This window comes from Pelobates fuscus, chromosome 6 (assembly GCF_036172605.1).
Source record: "Pelobates fuscus isolate aPelFus1 chromosome 6, aPelFus1.pri, whole genome shotgun sequence".
In the NCBI taxonomy this organism is placed as follows: Eukaryota; Metazoa; Chordata; class Amphibia; order Anura; family Pelobatidae; genus Pelobates; species Pelobates fuscus.
In genome coordinates, this window is record NC_086322.1 from 152,076,290 (window position 1) to 152,101,754 (window position 25,465).

A 25,465-nucleotide genomic window follows, 5' to 3' on the forward strand; every position below is an offset into this window, starting at 1 on the left:
TTCATTAATTAACGGGGATCACAATATAGTAGGAATATACTGCAAAAAAAAACAATCCTCTACCTCAACATGGACTTATCCCTCCGTCCCTCTTTTCTATCCTGCTGTCTTTTTTTTCTTGGCGCTCCACATTGTTGGTGTGTCTGAATGTATAACAGAGCCCCACAGCAATAATACTGACAGTAATGTGTCTTTAAAGTACAATAAATATGTTTTTCAATCAGTCTGTGTAAATAAGATACATGTTTTTTTTTTTTTTTTTATTGTTCTTCAATGAATTTTAGTTGTATAAATTGTTAGTAGTAAGTCACATGAAAATGATCAGAACAGCCCCACCCCTGGCCACACCCCATTCACACCCTAATGTTAAAGTGTCCCTCTGTCCATTTAAAATGATGTGAGGTATCAGGGCCGCCATCAGGGGGTGACAACCATGACTGTTGTCATGGGCCCGGCGGTCCTGGGGGGCCCAGGCACCCAGGCCCCACATTCCCAATGTGCATACATATATATATCGGTTATCGCTATATACATGTGTTTTGGCAGTGGCACCTGAGGGGGCCCATCGGGTGGCCCATGCACTTAGGGCCACCCGATGGGCATATCTCTAAAGGGGCCCGATCAGTGTCGTGGATTTTTAATAGCTAGTCTGGGCCCCTTTAAGGATCCTGGCACTGGCAGTGCTGGGAGGAAGTGATCTCACTTCCTCCCAGCTAACACCCGCGCGGGAGGAAGCATCGGGTAGTGTGAAGAGGAGAGGAGGACAGTCAGACCCACACCCACATCATCCCCAGGCCCCCAGCCAGCAGAGTCCACCCTCCTGCAGCCTAAAGGTAAGAAACAGGAGGGTGGGAGGAAGCATTGGGGAGTGTGAAGAGGAGGACAGAGTCAGACCCACACTCACATCAGCCCCAGCCAGCAGAGTCTACCCTCCTGCAGGTAAGAAACAGGAGTGTGGTTAAAAAAAGTGTGTCAGTGTGTCTGTATCTATGTGTACCTGAGTGTTTGTGTGTGTGTGTCTGTCTGTCTGTATCTATGTGTACCTAAATGTGTGTGTGTCTGTCTGTATCTGTGTATCTATCAGTGTGTCTATCTATGTGTACCTGAGTGTGGGTGTCTGTCTGTATCTGTGTATCTATCAGGTTGTGTATCTATGTGTACCTGAGTGTGTGGGTGTCTGTCTGTATCTGTGTATCTATCAGGGTGTGTATCTATGTGTTTGTTTGTATCTGGTTGGTATTGTGCACCTGAGTGTATGTTTTTGTTATTGTTTATTTGGTGTTAATCTGCCCATAGAATTGATTACTTTATTATTGTTTCTCTACATTTTTACACATATATTTTATTTATATTTATCTGTGTCAATGTGCACCTGAGTGTGTGTCTGTATCTTTCAGTGTGTCTGTATATTTACATGTATGTCAGTGTGTGTGTATGTATCAGAGTGTTAGTGTGTGCATGTGTGTATCTGTGTATATATGGGTGCCAGATTGCACCTGAGTGTGTATCTCTGTGTGCGTGTATCTGTGTGTCTGTATCTGGGTGTCAGTGTGCACGTGAATGTATGTGTGTGCGTGTAACCGTGTCTGTATATTTCCATGTATGTCAATGCATGTGCCTGTATCTCCTACATGTGTGCATGTATGTATATCAGTGTGTGTATGTGTCTGTGTGTCAGTTTGCACCTGAATATGTCTGTGTATATGTGTGTATGTCTATGTATCTGTGTCAGTGTGAACCTGAGTGTATATGTGTGTGTAACTATGTGCCAATATGTGTAACTGTGTGTCTGTGTATTTGCTGTATGTCAGGGTGTGTATCTGTATGTGTGTGTGTGTGTGTGTGTGTGTGTGTGTATACACTACAGACAAATGCACGCTTGCATTCAAACACCAACATTCAAATACACACATGCTCCATTCAATACCATGTTTATATTCAAACACACATACACCGCTGAGTGCTAAATACAGCCCTGAAAATTGTAGATCCCCAGCTAGCAAAGCATTCTGGGACTTACAACAGATTCTGAACTACATTTGGCCACTTTACACACACTGCATCCACTAAACACACACTGTGCATTGACTACACACACACACACAGACTCTGCATTCACTCTACACACATACAGCATCCTTGTGGGCAGATTCAAGGATGGCCCTGTGGGCGGACTCGTGAGTGGGCTCTGGGGGCCCAGACCTTGAACTTTGTCAGGGGCCCCAAAATTTCTGATGGCAGCCCTGTGAGGTATGCAGAATGTAGGTGTGCTTACAGATGTTTTCAGTTATGCTCACACAATTTTACGTATAGAATTCTACAATATGTAAGGACACTCCAGATATTCCAGGAAGTCTTACTTGCAATATTGGGTGTTCACAGTGTTACCATCACAACCAAGCAATTGAATATGGTAACATGTATCCCCTTTTAAACAAATCCTTTCAGCCAAATGTTATGGGACAATGTAGTCCTTAAATAGAGTGTTCAAAACAGGGGCTATTGTAAGGATTGGAGGTGAGCAGGAGGGTGATGGCTGTTTCAATGCATATAAAGCAATAAAAATTGTCTTTCCAGGACATGCATGTTTGCAGTTTCAATGACACCATATAAATGTAAGATATATAAATGTGTAAAGTAATACTGATTCCATGAAAATAAATCCCACTGTGATGTGAGAGACAAGGGAATTAACCACTAAATATCACTCAGGAAAGGTACCAGGGGAGCAAATAAGTTCATAAAAACGTCAATCTTACTTATTTTGAAAAGTAAAATCTAGAATTCAAAAGATAATAACTTAAAATAATTGTACCTGGGGCTAATGCAATTGTGACCACAAAGCTATCAAAAAGAACCACCACAAAATAAAATGTACAAAACAAACTAAAAAGTAAAACAAAATAAGAATAAGAATAAATTAAATCTAATTAATTATAGTTTTTTTAAAAAGATGTAAAGATAGGGGATTCTCTTGTCTATTCACTTATGTGATTTATAACACCTGCTATTTGGTGAAAGTTAGTGTTTAAAGGTACACTCCGGGTATCAATAAATGTTTTGCAGAATGCTGCACCATGAACCTGCCTTTTTAGCCACGACACCTAACTCCAGAAAAATACTCTCTTATCAAAAAGGTATGCATATGTGGTGGACGTGCTCGGCAATTGTCTGATTTGGGTGTGTTTTTCAACCATCTACTGGATGTGTCTAACCACTGTTTACTTACTGGCACTGTTAAATGGCCCTTAGTCCGGGTCTGCGTTTCAGCTAGGCTATACGTGACAAGGGGATGAAACGCATCACCCTCAACAGCGTAGGTCCTGAAGGGTAAGATTAATTATATTCATAACATGGAAAAAATGACAGCCAGGCTCCACAGCTCTCTTCCCACCATTAACAGAGTTTGGAGTTTGTGGATATCAAACATTGCCCTATCTGCTTTTCCCGAGGTACACAGATGTTATATTGTGCTCTGTGGATGCTTAAAGTTTTAGGATACTCTTTGAGATCCCTGATATTCTGTTTTCAGGGACTCCACCTAAACAGTTTATTTTCCCACTCTGTGGATATCCGCTCAGAGAGTGCTGCCTCCTCCCTGTGTTTTTATTTGGTTTGTTTGTTTTTCCATTATTAAGTACAAAGTATTATTTATAAGGTATTTATAAATAAAATATCTATATTTAAATTTCATTTTTTCACATTTAGGTTTTATAAATGTTATTGTGGTGAGTCTGTTTGATAGTCTTGTGATCACCACGGTATTAGCTCCTCACTTATTATATTTAGCGTTTTGTTTGCACAATAATTATCTGTGTATAGTGACTTACCAATACCAAGGGCTGCGTTAGGACAGCCTATTCATAAAAAATAAGATTATACAGACCCAATGCTGTTACCCAATACTGACCTTCTCATATATACTGCAGATAAATGGCTATATTATATTTTTTATATGATTAAATATTATAAAAACAAAAAACAGCTTTTGTTATACTTAATCCAGAAGATAGAATATACTGAACATTCGATGAATCTATTTCAAGAATATGGCATTTTTATTAATCTAAGGAACTGTGTTTCCCATGAGTCACGGTTAGCGACTTTACAAGCAGAAATCGTACAGATCGGGCATGTTGTTGAAATGATTTGTTGTTTTATATTGGGTAACTAAGATCATAACTAGAATTATGAGAAATATTAAATTCCTGCCTGGCCTGTGCATTTTATTACCTAGTTGACATTTCCTGGGCATTCAAAATTAATTATTTGTTGGTAATGTTTCTTCAGACAATGCATCATTCTAGAATGCCATTGCAGCAGATTATGTATATGAGTGATTATTTTATTAAAAATTTGCTAGAGTTTGATGTTCTACGTTCACATTGCCCGTTATTCTTCATAAATTATTTAGAAGCAAGGTCCATAGGCTAAAAGTGGACGGACAGTTCAAAATTCCTGTCTTATTTATGGAATGGTGTACTGAAATATACTCATTTAGTTGATTTTATTTCATTTTACTTTAATTTTGCTGTAATTATATTTTGAACAAATTTTTATGCAAACACATGGCATTGACAATGTTATACAATGAACCAAATTAAAAGTCCAGATTAAGCAAGAAAAGTATAACAAGGTTATTCAATGGACTGCTTAGAGAAACCTAAAAAATATAATCAGAACCAAATGTTGGTTTTAGGTTTGTTTCTTTGGTTTTTTTTTTTAACTTGTTTGTTTTACCTTTGCAAAAAAAATTATAATTAATTATTATTAGAGATAAATATCTGATTTGATAAGAAAATAATAAAAGATTAGTTTAAATAACCAAATAAATAAATAATTGTTACCTATTCAATAAAGGTGAGTGGATTGCCTGCTGCATATATGTCTTTTTAAATGAAAAAAAAAGAAATAATGATATATATACACCCTGAATAATAAATAAATAAATTACACACACAAACACACTTTTTTTTATTATTAATATTATTTATTTATTTATTTTATGTATGCTTCTTGAACCAAATGAAGTCAGAAAAAAGAGCAATCATGTATTTACTATTTTACTCAAGAATAGGAAAAATATTATTGTTTTTATAAAAAAAAATGTCATTTCTGGATGTTGGCCATTTTAATGGTGAGTTAAGTGTCTGATAAGTCGTGTACATTTTTAGATATTTTTATGGTCTTGACAATATATTAACCGTACAAAAATAATTAGGAACAGATGGATCTCTAAGGAATATGCTCTTGTACAAGTGCTGAGTTTCACAAACTCCAGAAATTTAAGAGCAAACTCTCTATAATTCTCAGTGTTCACGTTGGAGTTGTATTCACGAAACAGAACGTTGTATTGGAAGCATCAGACAGGAAAAGAGAGTACAGTGGGACCTTCAGCAGCCTCTTTATATACAAGCATCACAGTTTTTCTGATGTCTTTCAGCGAAAACATATTACAGTAATTACTATGTTTTTCCACATTAGCCTGACATTTTATATGTGAGCTATGTGGGAGATGCCGTTTTTTCCATAATCTAGCTATATTTTCACAGCATTATAAATGAGAAGGACCAAATTCATTTTTTGTTGATTATTTCACAGTAGAACCAATAGACCCAATGCATGTATTTGATTCACTAGTAACCATAGCATACATTTATGTAATTTTTCCATGGAACCAGCTGTGTTTCGCAATATTACTGTTTTATAGATATATTCAATGCAGAGTTGTTCTTTTGGTCAACATTAAACTCATAACTTCTTCCCAAAAATATGTGATATCATGCAAAATTAAAAAACTGTACCTTATTCAGGGTGAACAGATCCACCATGTTTTCTGGGACACATATCACATATACATATTGATGGTCTGCACATGAGAAGGGTAGTAGCCCTTTAGAATTCAGAATGTGTATTAGACTAAGCAAGTAGGCAATGAAGAATCCTGCAATTAAGCAGTAGGCAATAATGCAGAATATGCATTATAGACACTGCATATGCGTTTCCATGCTATTCAAAAATATGAGAAGCTTATATGTGTACCTGTTCCACCCAGTTCCATTCCTTTTTTAAAGGAGCACCCTAGGCATGTCAATGAGCTAAAGTGGTTATGGTGCTTGGGGTCCCTGGGCACCCTCCCCCATTTCATAGTTAAACTGTTTTCAATGGTTTAGCAATGATCAGGATACCATGGTTCCCACAGCTCAGCCACTTCTGACAAAAGGGCTAATACACCGTTATCAATTCATACCACCAATACTGGGCAGTGATATTCTAAAAAAGATGTGTGAATATGCTTCAGCATTTAAACAGAGGGTGGTGTCTGAGCACCGGAGGCACCATAATCACTTAAATTAGTTGAATTGGTTATGGTGCCTAGAGTATCTCTTTAACCATGTCATATAGTGTGCGCAATGCAAAACATTTGCTTTCTTGATGTGTCTAATCTGATTTACATTTCCCATTTGTGAAATATTCCACACCCTGACCACACACCGATATGGTTATTCTTCTTATTATTATTCTTATTATTCTTATTATTCTTATTCTTATTATTGGTTATTATTTATATAGTGCCAGCTATTTTCCGCAGTGCTTTACAATAAGAGGGGAATTTACCAAATGAGACAATAACAAAATGTAACAGGAACAATAGGTAGTTGAGGACCCTGCTCAAACGAACTTACAATCTAGAGGAGGTGGTTTTTAAAAACACAATAGGAAGGGTATTGAAGGAGACAGCAAACAGACATGGTGAAAAGTAACAGAACTGACAGATGAGAGTGGAGTGTGGCCCTTTAGGAGAGAGCAAGAGGAAGGTTTGAGAGATAGAAGTTACTCTTGGAGACCATAAGCAATCTTGAAAATATGGGTTTTGGGGGACCTATTAAAGGATTGACTAGGGGAGATACTGAGAGGGGTAGGCAGGCTGTTCCAAAGGAAAGGAGCAGCCCGTGAGAAGTCTTGCAGGTGTGAAGTTGCAGTAAGGGTGTGAGCAGCAGACAGGAGTAGGTCACCAGTAGAGCGGAGAGACCGGGAGGGAGCATACCTATGAATCAGTGAAGAATTGTAAGAGGGGCTAGAGTTGGTTAGAGCTTTATAGGTAAGGGTTAGTATTTTAAATTGACACCTGTAAGGTACAGGAAGCCAGTGTAAGGGTTATCAGGCGGGTGAAGTGTGAGAGGAGCAACCAGAGAGAAAGATCAGCCTGGCAGCAGCATTCATCACAGATTGAAGGTGGGAGTATGGCTTCTGGGGAGACCAATTAGGAGGGATTACTAGAGCATGAACAAGCTCCTTGGCAGTACCTTGCGTAGGAAGGGGCATATGCGGGCAATGTTTTTAAGCTGGAATCGACAGGTTTTAGCAACAGACTGGACATGAGGTGCAAAGGTGAGGTCAGGATAAAAAATGACACCAAGACAGCGAGCTTGAAAGGATGTGGTGAGGTAGGTACCATGAACCTGTAGGGAGAGTGAAGGAGGAGGATCAGTGTTATGAGGAGGAAAAATAAGAAACTCAGTTTTAGAGAGACTGACTTTCAGAAAGCAGGAGGACATCCAATCAGAGATAGAAGAGAGGAAGTTGGTGACACGTTGTAGGACAGCAGGGGAGAGGTCAGGGGAGTAGATGTATATCTGGGTTTCGTCAGTGTACAGGTGGTAGTGGAATCCATATGAACTAATTAGTTTGCCAAGAGAGGCAGTATAGAGAGAGAACAAAAGGGGACCAAGAACTGAATCTTTAGGGACTCTGACTGAGACAGGACGAGGAGAGGAGGTGTCATTGGAAAAAGAGACACTGAAGGAGCGTTGAGAGAGATAGGAGGAAAACCATGAGAGGGCTGTGTCACAGAGGCCAAGAGATTGAAGAGTTAGGAGAAGGAGGCCATGATCAAAAGTATCAAGAGATGTCAAGAAGAATTAGTATAGAGTGGTTAAACTGGACACTGAAAAAAGTAATTGGGGGCACACCCTGAACATGCATCTCTGGTGCTGCCATAAAGATAAAAATATATACAAAATACAGCTTAAGGAACAGCACATATTAACCCCTTAGTGACTAGAACTCTTTTCAATTTTCTTACCGTTAAGGAACAGGGCTGTGTATGCAGTGTTTGTGTTTTTCCTCTTATTCATTTACTGTACCTACACATATTATTTACTGTTTTTCTAGCCATAAAATGGTCTTTCTAAAGTAACCATTATTTTCATCATATCAAATAATTTACAAAACAAATTGTAAAATATGATGAAAAATTTAAAAACAAACACACTTTTTCTAACTTTGACCCCCAAAAACTGTTACGCATCTACAACCGCCGAAAAACACCCATGATAAATAGTTTCTACATTTTGTCCTGAGTTTAGAAATATCCAATGTTAACATGTTATTAGCTTTTTTTTTTGCAAGTTATAGGGCAATAAGTACAAGTAGCACTCTGCTATTTCCAAACCGTTTTATTAATTTTTTTTCAAAATTAACGCGTTACATTGTAACATTGGGACTGGTATCTGTCAGGAATCCCTGAATAACCCTTCACATGTATATATATTTTAATATATACATTTAAATATATATTATACCCCAATATGTGTTCAGCAACATCTCCTGAGTACAGTGATTCCACCCATGTATAGGTGTGACAGGTTCTCTTGGGGCTAAAAGACCTTATTTGGACAGTGCGCATTCCAGTTTTTCAACTTGGAATTTTCACAGAAAAAATAATACGTTAAATTTTACATTCACCAAAAAGTGCAGTGCTCGTGTGTTACACACATATACAATTGAAAAATTGTATTTACCCTTTCCAATTTAAACCACTTGGTAGATAAGAAGGAATCCTCTAAAAACCTCAACATAAATTCATACAGCAAAGCATCTACAAAAGGTAGTACAAAGGCACAAAAATAGTATAATACTGTACTAACATACAAAAAATGGTCCTTAAGCAATCATGATCGCGTCCAGCTGCTCTAAGTGTTTTGCAGCGAGGCCTCGATGTCGAGGCATCCTGCAATACCTCTCCTGACTGCCGGGCCACTGGAAGGAGCGATCTCTTCCAGTTTGCCCCACGTGGCGCCTGGCAGTGTAGCAGAGCATCGGAAGACATCGGGCAAGCTTCCAATGCTCTACCTGTGTGCTGAGTGCTTCGAGGGATCAAGGCACTCAGTGAAGACTATAAAATAAATAAAGTCAATAAAAAAAACCAAATAAAATAAATGTATTGTGAGACCCAAAGGCTCTTTTCAGAGCTATTAACCCCTATCCTGCCAGTGATCACTGTATAGATCACTGGCTCTTGCACAGCAGCACTTATTTTGCTGTCTGTGCATTTGTATATTGGTAATTTAGTTTTTGGTGATTACTAGTGATTACTAGTGATTTAGTGATTTTTTGTTTGTGACAGATCACTAAATAAAGTGATTGTGTACATGTCACAGAGGTCACAGAGGTTGTATAGCCCTGAGGAGGCATATGCCATCCTTGCGTTAGATTTAGCCCCCAACAGTGTATGGAGGTGTTTCTGGGGGATGATGTGTTGGTGAACATTGTTGCCCAAACTAATTTATATGCCCACCAGTTCTGTGCTTCAAAGCCTGACTCTTTTTTTGGCAAAGCACAGCTTTCTTGTTTCATTTGGTACTTGGATTGTTATCATTTGTGATTTAATGCATGGCCAGAATTAATAGATATAATACCTGGTAATAGGGCTTTCGCCCAGAGATGCTGGGAATTTAGCTCTGATATGGGTAAGCACATTGTTTGAATGGTGCTGGCAGTGATGGAACTAATGTAGATGGGGCCCGTATTCAATAAATAATTTTGCAACCCCCTCCCCCCCCCAGCACCATCAAATTCTGCAGTAATGTTTATTTATTGAGAGGGTAAAATGAAGGGGTTTGTTTGTGCATAGTGTTGGCAGTTGAATGCAGTTGTGTGTTAATATTTACTGTTGCTACCTAAAAACAGTGGTGTACATGTGTAGTGCGTTTGAAGGCAGTAGTGTGTTTGTGTGTAGTTTTGGTGTTTGTATATAATGCTTGTGCTTTAATAGAGGAGTGTGTTTGTATGTAGTTTTGGAATTTGATTACAGGGATGTGTTTGCATATAGTGTTGGCATTTGATAGTAGGAGTGTGTTTGTATGTAGTTTTGCATATAGTGTTGGCATTTGATAGTAGGAGTGTGTTTGTATGTAGTTTTGGAATTTGATTGTAGGGATGTGTTTGCATATAGTGTTGGCATTTGATAGTAGGAGTGTGTTTGTATGTAGTTTTGGAATTTGATTGTAGGGATGTGTTTGCATATAGTGTTGGCATTTGATAGTAGGAGTGTGTTTGTATGTAGTTTTGATGTTTGAATGCTGGGATGTATGCACATATACACATATGTGGCCACAATCAGTGACACAGAAACACACTAACATACAAATATACACATATACCCACACTGACACTCACAGATACAAACATATACCTACACAGACACATACACACAGATACAAAGATATACCATATGTGAGTTACTTCTAATGGGCACATGTGCAGGTTTAACTATTGTGTGCTACAATATTAGATGGGTGTTTTCCAAAAGTTGTAATACCACTCTGATTTGCATACATCACTGTTGCACATGTGCGAGTAATATATTACAAAATCCACTCCTCCTTTAGCTCATTTGGTGGCTGCATAATTGTTAGTGTACTTTGACTTAATGAAGTGACGTTTGTATATAGTGTGTGTTCTTTTGTATGTTTTTATTTTTATATATTTTGGTGGTTAGATCTTGCGATTCTGGCCGTGATTACATCAAATCTGGTCTCGAGTGAGATTAGGAACTGATGGCCATCAGCTGTTGAAGTGTGTATCTATTACATGATGAAAGACAATTGATTATGCTGTCCCTTGAAAAAATCACTGTCCAGCTCTAGTAGCTACTAGTAGCTCTAGTAGTCCAACTGTAAGTTGTGGATAGTTGCGTTTTTGTTTAAACCTTGGTCACTTTTTTGTTATTATGTTTCTTTTGATTTTTGAACAGATATTGTTATTTTTAGTTATAAATATTACTTTTTGTATTAAGCAATAATATTTGGTGAGCATCCTTTTGTTTATTGTTTGTCATTTTGGAGGAGTGTCTCTTTAGGGTAGTACCCTATTTTTTACTTTTCTTATATTCTCTGTGCATGTTTTTTGCATAATATTTTAAAAGTATGGGAACCATTCACCACCTCCTTTGATGCACCCACACAACAAAAATTCACAAAAATTCAAAGCAGTCTTCAATTATACCTCATAGTTCATGATTTGAATTCTATGCTTAACTGTTAATGTATTTCTAGTTTCTATATGCTGCTTCCTTATCTACCTTACCCATATTCTTCTCAATCAGAAATACTCAATCCATCATGGAATTATGGTTTCATCTTTGTTCTATTGCTAATATTTTTAATTAAATATAAAAATAGTGGTTAATAACAAGTTACATTGTATTTTGATATCATGCAACTTGATCCATAACTTGCTGAGACTTTTGCTATATTGTGATGCCTACTGTGTGTTATTCAACGTGTACAGGATTCTTCTTTCATAAAAACTTTATTAAATAAACAAAAAAAACTGTGGAATATGTAAATATCTTTTGACCGGTATTACTGTGTAACTATGATCACAATGTTAAATTATGGATTGATATATATTTTTTAAATACTTTATTTTATTTTTTTTTAAGTCGTTTTTTTTTTCCCTTAAATTATTTTTTTCTCTATCTCAGACTTGTTGAGTCGTAGAGTATACAAAGGTACAGATGAACCAAATATTGCAGCCATGTATTTTATTACATTAGTAGTTTTTGTTTTTTGTTTGAGATAGTATGTTTCCATAGAGAAAGAATTTATCTCTCTCATCTATTGATGTTTCTAAAGCTTGACATTTGCCAAAGTTTAATTTATAGCTAGATAATGCTCAATTATTTTCAATAAATTGGAAACTGATGTAATCGGTTCAGTTAGGGTAAGCTTAACATCATTTCCAAATAAATTCAACTAAAATCATCTAGACCCACTAGCATTCTTTTAACGCTACAGGCATTTGTTATTTTTGCGCAAGGTGTTAAGTAGGAGGAGCCAAGTGTCAGCACTGTCTGATGCCATTTGACACTATGAAGAATGGGAAGACTAAACTATTTTTTAAAACTTTTTAAGATGTATAAATGTAAAATAGTCTTTTAATATTATAACAGAAAACCCAAAGTCTTACTTGTGATTATTTTAGGTATCTCCAGTTAAACATGTTTTTTCTTAGTAATGCCTTTGTTCTCAGGTCTGGGAACCTTCAACGGACTTTCTGGTGATACTTCTGTTCATCCTGAAACGAAATCTGTATCTAGATGTCTAAGTATCAGAAATAATTATTTGATTCATTAGGTTGTAATTTGGTAAATAATTCTACCACAGCACCCATTTATTTATTTTCAATGTGCTCTATGTGATCTTATAAGAAAACAAAGAATTGAGGACATTGTCCCACTCATGGTGACTAGCTCCCTCCACCGCAAGCAACAAATCCAAAAAAAGCAGAATTCATAGCTCAATTTTTAATTCATAATTTCTCTAGTAAGGTGCCAAATAAAAAGGTGATGTTTTAGCCACACAAGGCCTTTATGTAAACTACTGGCCTGATACAGCATTAACCACACTCCTTTTTCTCAGTTAGGCTACTAATGATATTGTCACTGTTCATTTGGATATTAGGTTTGATAAAGACCTTAAGGGGCCAAAACATTACCTGTCTTTCCTTGAGTGACAGAGGAATTCATGAAATTTGGGATAATCCAAAAATCCACTATGTCTTGGTTAGTGTATAAGTCACACCAGGAGAGTCATGGTGTGCTGGTGATCTCCTCTGGGACAGTATGAGTTCTTCTAGGAACTGCTTTATCCATTAGCACTTCAGATGGGTCAATATGATAATGTTTACCCACATAAGGATTTTTGTGTCTGGTATGAGCAGTAGATCCCTAAAAAACTGTGTAGTATTCCTTTTCTTAAAGAGCAGTGGTTTGTGGGAATGGAGAGAAGACCAAGTAACAGAGGGATGTCGGAAACAGTCAAACAAGGATTCCATAGCTTTCAGAAAGGAGTCCCAGAGCGTGGCTTTTAGCAAGTAGTAGCTGGTGTGCACAGATTTTCAGTTGCCCAGATAACAGGGAGATGTCTGTTTGCACTTTAACAACACTGTAGCACAGGTACATGGTTTCAAAGAGAACAGTACCTAGCAATTCATCTTAAAGGAGTTGTAATAAGACCAGCTGCCAGAGAATTTGTCAAGCAGAGCAACATCAAGTTCAAAATATACATGCTCCTGGGTGTGGTGTACAGTCTCTCTAAATATTGAAAATTTCTGCTGCAAATCATGAACAGACTGCGATAGGTGTGACACATCCTGTGTAAGGGCACTGGGCATTTTAAACATCATCTCTGTGGGCTCAATAAATGGTCAGTTCGTTATGTCAGTGCTTACCTGGGGTTGGAGTCCAAAGGGCAGATAATGCTCACCCTGGCAAATTATAATATGAAATAGGGAGTATCTTTTCACCGTACATTATGTCTGTAGATTTTTACATTAGTCAACCTTAATGCCTATACTTTGTCTGAAGTTCCGGTTGTGTATATTTTCCCCCTCTTGGGGTGGAGGAAGCCTATTGCCATGTCCCAAGCATGTATGTCGTGTGGACCCAAAAATCTTGGTGGTGAGCATTTATGGTGGGCTAATTTCATTCACCCTGTCTTGTGTCACTTTACTTTTTTTGTTTGTTTGTTTGGTTATTTTGTATTATAGGGGTTGAAAAAAATTATTGAGCATTTGGTCATGCAGCCAAGACAAAAAGTTACTTACTAACCTGGTTTATCTGAAGGAACAATTATCCCTTATCCTCACTACTGTGTTTAAAGAACAGCATAACATATCTGGTTTGCTAAACCCACCATTTGTGCATAAGTCATGGCTACATAACATCATCACTTTACAGAAATATATGAACTTTATACAAATAGGGAATGCAGCCCTGTAGGCAACTTAGTGAAATCAGAACTGTTATTTCAAAGGATATGTTGGTATCATCTTCTAGCTTGGCAACAGGATCTTGGCACCTTTCCATTCAAGGTTTCGGTCTGCGCCATTCAGGAGAAAGGATTGGTGTTTGCAGAGGTGACAATCCACATGAGTGTAATAGGAGTTGTCCTTCCTAGATTGTTGGAGCTTGGGTGACACCATTGAATGGATGGATTAGTAACTTCACTAGATAGCACCAACAATATTGAAAATGTTGATGTTTTAGAACATTAGTGACTTATTTTAAATGCTCTACACCACCGTAATATGGTTATAAATAGGTCAGTGTACATTTAGAGGTCTTTGTATTTTGCAGGTAGGTCTTTAGCAGATCTGTTAGATTTAAATATTACTTCTTTAGCATGGTAATAAAGGAGGGACATCAATATGTCTCTTGGTGCAGCTACATGTAGTAACCTTTGGTTTGGTTACACAGTGGATGTGATCAATAACCAGTGTGTTAGTTGCTATATCTGGGGATAAAGCACTAACATTGCTCCTCATCAATGCCTGTAGATCATTCTGGTGCATTTCTTCAGAAACCTCTCATAGCCTACGAGTGTTCCAAGGGGACCTATCTTCTATGTCCATAAGTTTGACCTACCACATCAGTTGTATACTGTTGGCCATACTGTTATAGTTACATAGTTACATAGGCTGAAAAGAGACATGTATTCATCAACTTCAGCCTTTCTCACATCTGTTTTTGCTGCTGATCCAAAAGAAGGCAAAAACTCAGTTTAAAAGTGTGGCGGTGCACCCAGATATCACCGCCACGGATTCCCTTTCCCTCGAATAAAATATCTCCAGTATAGCATATACCCACACACATGAGCCAAGGCTTAATGCTGGGAGTAAAACTGCTTTATTCATGGCCACACATGGTCTTTTATGGAAAAGCCCCTACAAGGGGTTTCCTACACAGAATAACAGGGTAATCCTTCCCCTGTGCCTGAGAGATAATTGAGTCAAGAACTGTACAAACTCAATTATCTCCAGGTACAGAAAAATACACCATTTTTAACACTCCAAAAGTATCCCCAAAATACATGAAAACCCCACAGAAGTGACATCCTCGAATAGCCCTGATCTGAGTGTCCATCATATCTAAAAATCACTCAGATAAGTTTGGTAGTTTTGGATCACCATCGCGGGAAGTTTTGACCGGCCTGTTACAAAGTCACAGGCCAAAATAGTTCCAGGGAAACTGTGGCAATGGCCGGTCTCTGTTCGCTGGGTTTTGTATGAAAACCACATAGGGTACATAAAACTTTTGCTTGTGGAATGCTCCCCTTGTTTGGTAGTTAATAACTCCTGAACGCCGTTCATGTAGATGGTCGGGAGCTTGAACAGGAAGCAGGTCTATCTTCACCAGCGTTCGCGGGAATGCCTGGCTGAAAACAGTTCCAGGCACTCAACAACTAGGTCCCGCTGTCTGCTTTGGGAAGACAAGATGGCCCCATTCAAGGGAACATTCTATTAATTGTTTCCTTTGCGGTTATCGTACAGGTTACTAAACGTCCTAAGTTCTAATGAGGTTCTGAGGCGGTCCGTGTTTGGAAACCGAACCAAGTAAAACTGAACCAAATATAACGATTTGTAAATCCACAAAATCAGCCGAAACAAGTGATGGGGCTATTCCTTCACAAAAAGAACTTCCAATTTTGCAACAAACTAGGAAGAAATTCCTTTTTGACTCCAGAATGTCAGTCAGATTTATCCCTGGGTCAAGAAGCTATTGGTTATTGGTCTCCAAAAGCTAGTCTATCTTAGATTTGACATGTGATCTTACTCACAAATACTTTATATCTTTAAGTATTTTACGTACTGTTTTTTAAGTTTTGTGAGGAGCTTATCGGACATTGCATCCTGGCAGGTCTGCAGAACCCACTTTTTTACTGGTAAGTAACTCGCCGCTGGAGAGCCACATTCAGGTTCTCGCTCTTCATCTCTGCTATCTTGGACAAGGTCTTGTACAGCCTGTAGTTCCGACTGGGGTGTGCATGCCATGATTAAGGATGCCTTGTCTCCTTTCTTGGTCTGTTGCTTACTTGTGTGCTGAACCATCGCTCTGGAATGTATTAGAGTTTTATGTTTGATGGACCAGTAGCTTATTACACCTTTAAGGGTGGGATTGTAGCAGAGATCTGCATCTATGTCTCCATTCACTCATCACTCGTAACCATGCTCCATTCCCTAGCCATTTCAATATCTAATCATCAGTAACCTTCCCTGGTCAACGTCTGTCTCTGACCCCTATTCTTTATTTCTCTCCTCCCTTCTTTTACTGCCTTCCTTTCCCATATAGACCCGATATTTAAAATGTATTTGCTATGACAAAGGGCATATATTTTCTCATAATTTTTCTAATTGCCACCAACTGTATTATGGCCACCAATGTTAGGAAAGTACAAGATTTCCAATTCCCAGATAATGTTGTTGCTAGCTTACATTAAATATTTTCATTCTTCACCCTCTCCAACACTTATTTATATATACTGTGAGTGTATATATATATATATATATATATATATATATATACATACATACACTTTATATGCAAGTCAATCTTACTGCCATGAGGTACCATTCTTGTAGTATTGCAAAGTGGTTCTCTATATGTTGTATTAAATATTTTCTAAGTGACCCACATACTAATTTTCATTAAATACTAGTCATATGTATCTCTAGATCTTCATCCCATCTATGCACAAATGGTTGTTTTTTTTATATACGTTTCTGAGGATCCAAGAGCTAGGTAAAACAGTGATCAAGGCTTTCATCACAATGGATTTTTTATACATCTGGTTTCAAATAGTAAAATAAATTTATTGTCAAAATCAATCAATCTCCATGAATGACTGGGAAAAAAAACCTTATTTGCTAATACTGTACATACTGAGAAGTGGGTAGGCTATATTTTGATTTCAAATCCACCAAGGATTTCAGCTGATTAGAAACAAAACATTTATACATCTTCTATTATACTTTTCCTGTGTTTTTAAATTTAATCCTGGGGGCCTTATACTAAACATCAGTCTGTCTATTCTAGAATGTAAGGACTGTGGGCTTAAATTTACTGATATTGACTCTATCAACCCATGCTGTTTTTCCTTGTGGCACAAGGGATTTTATAGCCTAGGACATTAATGCAAATTTTATAGCAAAACCTTATATGGAGGACTCACAAGCCCCAATGGCAAATAAATCAATGTTAAATACATTCCTAATACGTTTACAATAATAATGGTTTTGTAATCCAAATTGACAGGAACTAAGGAACAAACACAAATAACAGTGGAAAAAATTAACACTCCTTTGAAATAGGATAAAAAAAAAAACCTGCATTAAATACACACACTATAGGGCTGTATATATATATATATATATGGTACCATTCTAAAATTCTTCCAGAAAATAAAATCTTTCCAGTTCATGTAACTCAGTGTGTCCTATCAAATGTCATCTCTGCTCTCTAAAGAGATATAAAGTGAAGGCATTTCACAAATTTTTAAATAATAGGAAATAATTTGCATTCATCTTGTGCAGTCCAATGCTTGGCGTTCTGCCAAATCCCACTTGATCGTTTCAATAATTGGAGTAAGGCAGTCTTATGTTTTCAATATTAATTAAAGAAATTAGTGCACATTTTACAGGCTCTTTAGCTAGTTTTCCTATGTTAATAAGGCCGGCCCGTCCATAGGACAGACCCGAGCCATGGCTCCAGGCGGCACTTTAAGAGGGGCAGCATTTTGCCGCTCCAGCCATTAGGAGCCTGGGCCGCCTCTGCTACATATATATATATATGCCAGTAAAGGCCGCTCTCTAATCATTGAGGCTGACTGACCTGTCATGTCCTCGGTCTATGACCGAGGGCCCAACACCAGGAGGAGCCTGGCGGCTTGCCCTGTATGCCGCCTGGTGCAGTCCCTGCTCAGTGTGCCATGACTGAGAGCTTCCTGTCTGCAGCTCCGCTGGGTACAGAGCTGCAGACTATGTGATGAAGGTCTCGCGAGCTCTGACCAGAGCTTGCGAGAACTCAAACCACATAGTCTGCAGCCTCACACCTGGCAGAGCTGCAGAAAGGAGAGCGATCCCACTGGATCACCAGAGAAATGGTATGTCAATTTGGGAAGGCTTGTCACAGCCTCCCCACAACCTTACCACCCTACACTGCTTGCTCCCCCCACCTAAACCTGTCCCCCAACCACAACCTGTCCCCCAACCTCAACCTGTCCCCCCAACCACAACCTGTCCCCCCACCTCAACTTGTACCCCCCCACCCACAACCTGTCCCCCACCTCAACCTGTATCTCCCACCATAACCCACACAGCCTGCTCCCCACACAGCCTGCCCCATCCCTTATAGCCTGCCCCCACACACCGTGTCCCCCACAGCCTGCACCCCCACACCCTGCCCCATCCCTTACAGCCTGTCCTTCACAGCCTGCTGCCCCACACCCTGTCCCTTACACCCTGCTCCTTCCTACAAACTACCCCCCCCTTTCCAGAACTCAGGTAATTTAAACTGTTAACCCCCCAAGCACTTATCCAACACTACATGCACTACACAGACACTACATCTACTACGCCGACACTACATCCACATACAGACACTACATCCCCTACACAGACACTGCATCCACTAGACAATCTGCATCCACCACACAAATACTGCATGCTCTACACACACTGCATAGACTACACAAACACAGACACTGCACCAACTTCCACACACACAGACAATGTAGTCCACACACACTGCATACAATACACACTACATCCATGACACAAAAACAGACAGCATCCATGACACACATAAACTGCATTCACTACACACACAATGCATACAATACACACACACTGCATCCACTACAGAAACCGACATTGCATTCATTAGGCACACTGCATAACATAACAGATGTTGGTGTGCTTTTGGTGCGTGGGGGGCAGCATTTCATCCTTGGACCCAGGCAGCACAATGTTTTGGGCCTGCCCTGACATTGAGTATCTGAATATATATTCAAGTTGATGAATATACTATTTGTAATCTTTAATTGTATTTCGTAGAAGTATATGACATACAGTGTTCTAAATATTCAAATTTAATCTCAGGAAATTTTAAGAAATTTCAAAACTAGATTTAATGGTAAAAAAATATTCTAGTGAGATGAGAATCTGATGAATATAATTACTTAAATGAGAAATTGTTCTTGTTTATGAGCTCATGTTTAGAGTCCAAGGTTTAAGAGACACTAGAAGGAAGCTACAAAAGACATGCATGTGAATAGAGCAAGACTTTTATATGAAATTTAGAATAACCCTTTGTTTGCATTTGTGCTTTGTAAAACAAATTGTACCTCAACATTCTAGTTGAGAAAATGGAAAATGCTGTGTTTATTCTGGAAAATGACCAGATGCCTCTGACCACAAGATTTAAAAGAGAAAAAATGGGAATGACTTCAGTACAGACACAGCTTGCTGCTTTTGTCAGCCTAGCAGCAGCACATTGTTGAGATCAGGCCCAGAATTTATTAAACAAAGGATTTATATACAGAACTTTCACTTATTGGTTTCTTTTTTAGATAATGGGATCTGGAAACAAGGCATAATGTCCAAAACAACTACTCTGAGAAAGGTATTTTTTATCCTATTTTCTATGTTCTGATTGCAGTTAACTGATATCTAGTTAGTTAAAAAAAATATATATATATCAATTATATTGTTTTTTTACAAAACAAAACACAATTCTGCCATCAAGCAAATGTTGCGTTAAAGGACCACTAAAGTGCCACGAAAACAAACTCAATTTCCTGTCACTATTGGGTCTTTGGGTCCCCCCCACCCTCAGAGACCCACTCCCGCTGGGCTGAAAGGACCTGAAGGGGTTAAAACACTTACCTGTCTCCAGCCTTGGGCTCCCTCAGCGCTGGGGAACTCTCCTCCTCCTGCCGACGTCAGATCCGAATGCGCGGCATGAGCCGCGCGCGCATTCAAACAGCCCATATGAATGCATTACTCTTACTCTTCCTATGGATGTCAGCGTCTTCTCACTGTGATTTTCACAGTGAGAAGCGCGAAAGCGCCTCTAGCGGCTGTCAGTGAGACAGCCACTAGAGGCTGGATTAACCCTAGTGTAAACATATCAGTTTCTCTGAAACTGCTATGTTTACAGCTGCAGGGTTAACACTAGAGGGACCTGGCACCCAGACCACTTCAATGAGCTGAGCTGAAGTGGTCTGGGTGCCTACACCCTGTTCCAAATTATTATGCAAATTATATTTTTCTCATTTACCTAAATAATTGATGTAAATAACAGTCAGCATAATTCTCATGTTATCAACTATTAAGAGTACAATTCAAATTTTATTGAACAAATTTCCTAATGATAACAGTATTTTTTTTAAACATAAAAAACTTACAATGCATTGTTCCAAATTATTACGTACAGTAAGTTTCAAAACACTATAGGTTGTAAAGAACTGAAAACTGTCATTTGTTGTGTTTGCAGAATGTTTACTGAAATCAAAAGCTATTTCAATGAACTGAGAACAACATTTTAACTTTTTAAACATTTTAGCAGGCCACGTTCCATTTTAACATAGGACCCCTTATTTGATAGCAGCTTCACAAGTCTTGCATCCATTGAACTTGTGAGTTTTTGAACAGTTTCTGCTTGAATTTGTTTGCAATATGTCAGAAAAGCCTCCCAGAGCTGCTGTTTGGATGTAAACTGCCTCCCACCCTCATTAGATCTTTTGCTTGAGGATGCTCCAAAGATTATCAATAGGATTGAGGTCAGGGGAGGATGGAGGCCACACCATTACTTTCTCTCCTTTTATCCCCATAGCAGCCATTGATGCAAAGGTATTCAGCATGATAAGGTGCATTGTCATGCATGAAGATGATTTTATTACGGAAAGCATAGTTCTTCCTTCTGTACCAGGGAAGAAAGTGGTCAGTCAGGATCTCCACATACTTTGCAGAGGTCGTCTTTACACCTTCGGGAATCCTAAAGGGGCCGACCAGCTCTCATTCCATGATTCCGGCCCAAAACATGACTCCACCACCGCCTTGCGGACGTCGCAGCCTTGTTGGAACAGGGTGGCTGTCCACCAACCATCCACTACTCCATCCATCTGGACCATCCAGGGTTGCACGGCACTCATCAGTGAACAGGACTGTTTGAAAATTAGTCTTCATGTATGTTTTTCTGCCCAATGCAGCCATTTTTGCTTGTGAGCATTGGTTAGTGGTGGCCGAATAGAAGGTTTATGCACAGTTGCAAGACTCTGGAGGACTCTACACCTTGATGTCCGTGGGACTCCAGAGGCATCAGCAGCTTCAATATCTGTTTGCTGCTATGTAATGCTATTTTAGCAGCTGCTCTCTTGATCCGATGCATGGATCTGGCAGAAATCTTCCTCAAAATGCCTTTATCTGCACGAACCCGCCTGTGCTCTGAATCAGCCACAAATCTCTTAATAGTGCGATGATCACACTTACGTTTTCGTGAAATATCTAATGTTTTCATACCTCGTCCAAGGCATTGAACTATTTCACTCTTTTCGGCAGCAGAGAGATCCTTTTTCTTCCCCATATTGCATTAAAAATAGTGGTCTGCTTAATAATGTGGAACACCCTCCTTTAGTAGTTTTTCCTTAAATTGGGCTCACCTGGCAATCTAATTATCACAGGTGTCCAAGATTGTTTTCAGTGATCAAAAGAGCCCTGAGACACAATGCCATCCATGAGTTAAACTGAAAAACAAAATATTTAATCTTTGTGACACTTAAATAGAATTTGCATAATAATTTGGAACAGGGTGTAAAGTGGTCCTTTAAACAGTAATCATTAGAGTGGAATGTTTATTTATTTATTTATTATTGCCATTTATATAGCGCCAACAGATTCCGTAGCGCTTTACAATATTATAATGTTCAGTACTACATTCATGTATTCTAAGCCCAAACTGGAAGGTGTTTTGAAAAGTCCCTGAAAAAAATTCTATAACCTGCAGCCTAGCAACCTAAATAGTTTGCATCAGGAACTAAACCATTTACTGTGTTCACATAAAAATCTGATTTTATTATTATTATTATTATTATTATTGTTATTATTATTATTATTATTATTATTATTATTATCGGACTGTTGAAAGTCAAGTCATCTGCTATTATATTTTGCATTTAGGAAAATTGGTATGCTGAAAAGCTTTTGATTCTAGATTATGTTGCCATCAATGTGCTACCTGAAACATCTAAAATCCAATTGCTTACATTGCGCCAACATTTTTCACAGACCTGTACAATAGGTAAACAAGACGAACATATTATTCTAACAAAACATATGACATATGGGAACAGTAGGCGAAGAGGGCCCTGCCCAAACAAGCTTATCATGTAAGGGGATGAGTGAAGAAGTATTTACCTTAGAAGGGGTGCTTGGGGCTGATATTCTTCTCTAAAGAAGGGTGCTTTTAGGGATTTTTTTTACCGTCTTATGTCCCTTGTCTCATTGACAGCTGCTAGAGGCACTTCCGTGCTTCTCACTGTGAAAATCACAGAGAGAAAAAGCTGGACATCTATAGGAAAGCATTGAGAAATGGGCGGTTTGAATGTGCGTGCGGCTCTTGCCGCGCATGCGCATTCAGCGCTGAGGTCGTCAGGAGGAGAAGAGTTCCCCAGCGCCGAGGGAGCCCGGCGCTGTAGAAAGGTAAGTGTTTTAACCCCTTCAGCCCCCTTCAGCCCCCTTCAGCTCCCTTCAGCCCAGCAGGAGTGAGTCCCTGAGGGTGGGGACGACCAAAAAACACTATAGTGGTCCTATAAGCAGAGCTTTGTACGTAAACACAAGAACTTGGAACCGAACCCTAATTTAAACAGAAATCCAGCGTAGAGACTGACAGAAAGGTGAGGTGGAAGGGTTGTGGGATCTAAGGTAGATGAGTCTGAAAGAGGGGTTCAATACAGACTGTAAAGGAGTCATCTGGGCACTTTTCAGGCCTACAAGTAGCGGGTTACTGTAATCAAGGCAGGAAACAATTAGAGCAGTGCCGAATTGCCGAATTGGAGAATTTCTGAAGTGCCGAACCGAATTGCCGAATTTCGGAAGTGCCGAAGTGCTTCGGATTTCTGAAAAGTGGCAAAACAAGAGGGAGGGAAAATTACGGGAATGATGACAGAATTCTAACCTTACCCCTAACCCTAACCCCACCCCTAACCCTAACCCTACACCTAAACCTACCCCTAGCCCTATCCCTAACCCTACCCCCAACCCTTCCCCCAACCCTACCCCTAACCTTACCCCTAACTCTACCCCTAACCCTACCCCTAACCACCACAACCACATAAACAGGATTAGGGGTAGGGTTAGGGATAGGGCTAGGGCTAGGTTTAGGGGTAGGGGTAGGGTTAGGAGTAGGGTTAGGGGTAAGGTTAGGGGTAGGGGCAGGGTTAGCATTAGGGGTACGGTTAGGGTAAGGGGTAGGGGTAGGGAGTTGCCGAAGACCCAAGGTGCCAAAGTCCCAAAGTGCCAGTGTCCCGGTTTGCCGAAGTCCCGAAGTGCTGAATTGCCGAAGTCCAAATTTCGGAAGTGCTGAACCGAAGTGCCGAAGTCCAGAATTGCCAAAGTCCAGAATTTCGGAAGTGCCGAACCGCAGTGCCAAATTGCCGAAGTGCTGAAGTGCCAAAGTCCCGAATTTCAGAAGTGCTGAACCTATTTTTTTGCCCATTCACATCCCTAATATTTACCTGCTATTCAATCCTGACACTGTATGCAGGTTAACTGAACAGAATCTCTGCGTGCATGTCCACCTCACCTGGTACAATTTAGAACAGCACTATAAATTGCCCTCCACCGCACAGAAGAGGTGAAGGAAGGATGAGCAGGTCCCTACCCAACATTCACTGGTTCCTACCCAATATTTAAGGTGAAAGATGTTTGTCTCAGTTGTGTTAATCCTGGAATCCTACAAATCCAATGCATATATTCTTGTTATTTAGCTTTTTATCACCTTTTAGATTCAGTCAGCAATAGCACCATAATAGATCTTTATGCCCAATCAGGCTGTGCTATGTTAGTAGAACCTAATGCATGGTAGCATTTCCCATAGTAATAACTCCAGAAAATATATTAACACCCTAAAACAATGCCATCCCATGAATGGGATGATTTCCTGTGATGTGGTTTTGCTTTAGTCTTTAGCTATTTTTTTCTGGTAGTCCTGGCGACTTGCACTTTATAAATTAAATTTTTGTGGTCCACAAGCTGGACTGAAACGTCGATCTAATTTTAATGAATGAAATAAAGCATTGAAGATTTTTATCTCCAACCGTGAGTGCAGCTATATATATATATATATATTAATTCCATTTATCGACCACTTAGTGAAAATGTAATCAATTTCTACTGATTCGGGGTAAGTGGTGGACTACCTGTACTGTATACATGAAAGTTTTTCTTCTTTCTCTGATTACATGTTACTCTTGGCCTATTGTGTTTAGATATATATATATATATATATATATATGTACTGGATACTTGAGACATCTTTGTATTATATGACACAAGCTGAAATAAGCTTAATATAGGACTTCCATAATGATGGTTGGGATGTTGGGTTAGAGCACTGTTTCTTAAACCCTTGATCCAGACTTAAAGTCTGGCTTCAAATACCATTTACTTTGTGCCCAATGGTTAGAAAAGAGACACTGATTAGGTCCCGAGCAAATGCCAAGAATAAATGGTTGTCTGTAGTGTTTCAGCTGTGTCTCAGCTGTGAGAGATAAATCAGAGACAACTTGGGTGCTTGAAAGGTTCTTATTAAAGTGATTTTTAGAATTTTCATTTAGTATAAAATATATGAAAGTTTAACCCCTTAAGGACACATGACATGTGTGACATGTCATGATTCCCTTTTATTCCACAAGTTTGGTCCTTAAGGGGTTAATATAATCTGTATCCCTCTCAGAACCTTATAAACTTCTAGCATGCAAGAAAATCACGTGCATGAGACTTTACCTTTCCAAACACAATATGCATTGTTGCGGTTAATAGTTAGTAAATAGCTATAGGAAACATATGATAATAATAAACAAAACATGGGTATCAACCGGTAACAAAGTACAGGTAAAATGTTGTCTATTAATTTATCGCTGTTCTAAATGAGTAACTTCTTTCATTTAGTTTTATATGTTGCAAGTTATAGGTACTTTTTATAGGTGACTTATATTGTTAGTTAAATAAATCATGTAGTAAAATCGCCTCAAACTTGATCCTTGTGGTTGCTGTGAAAGAATGTTAAAAATGCACCAGCTAAAATCAATGAACATGGCTAAGAATGTTCAACAGCAAATCT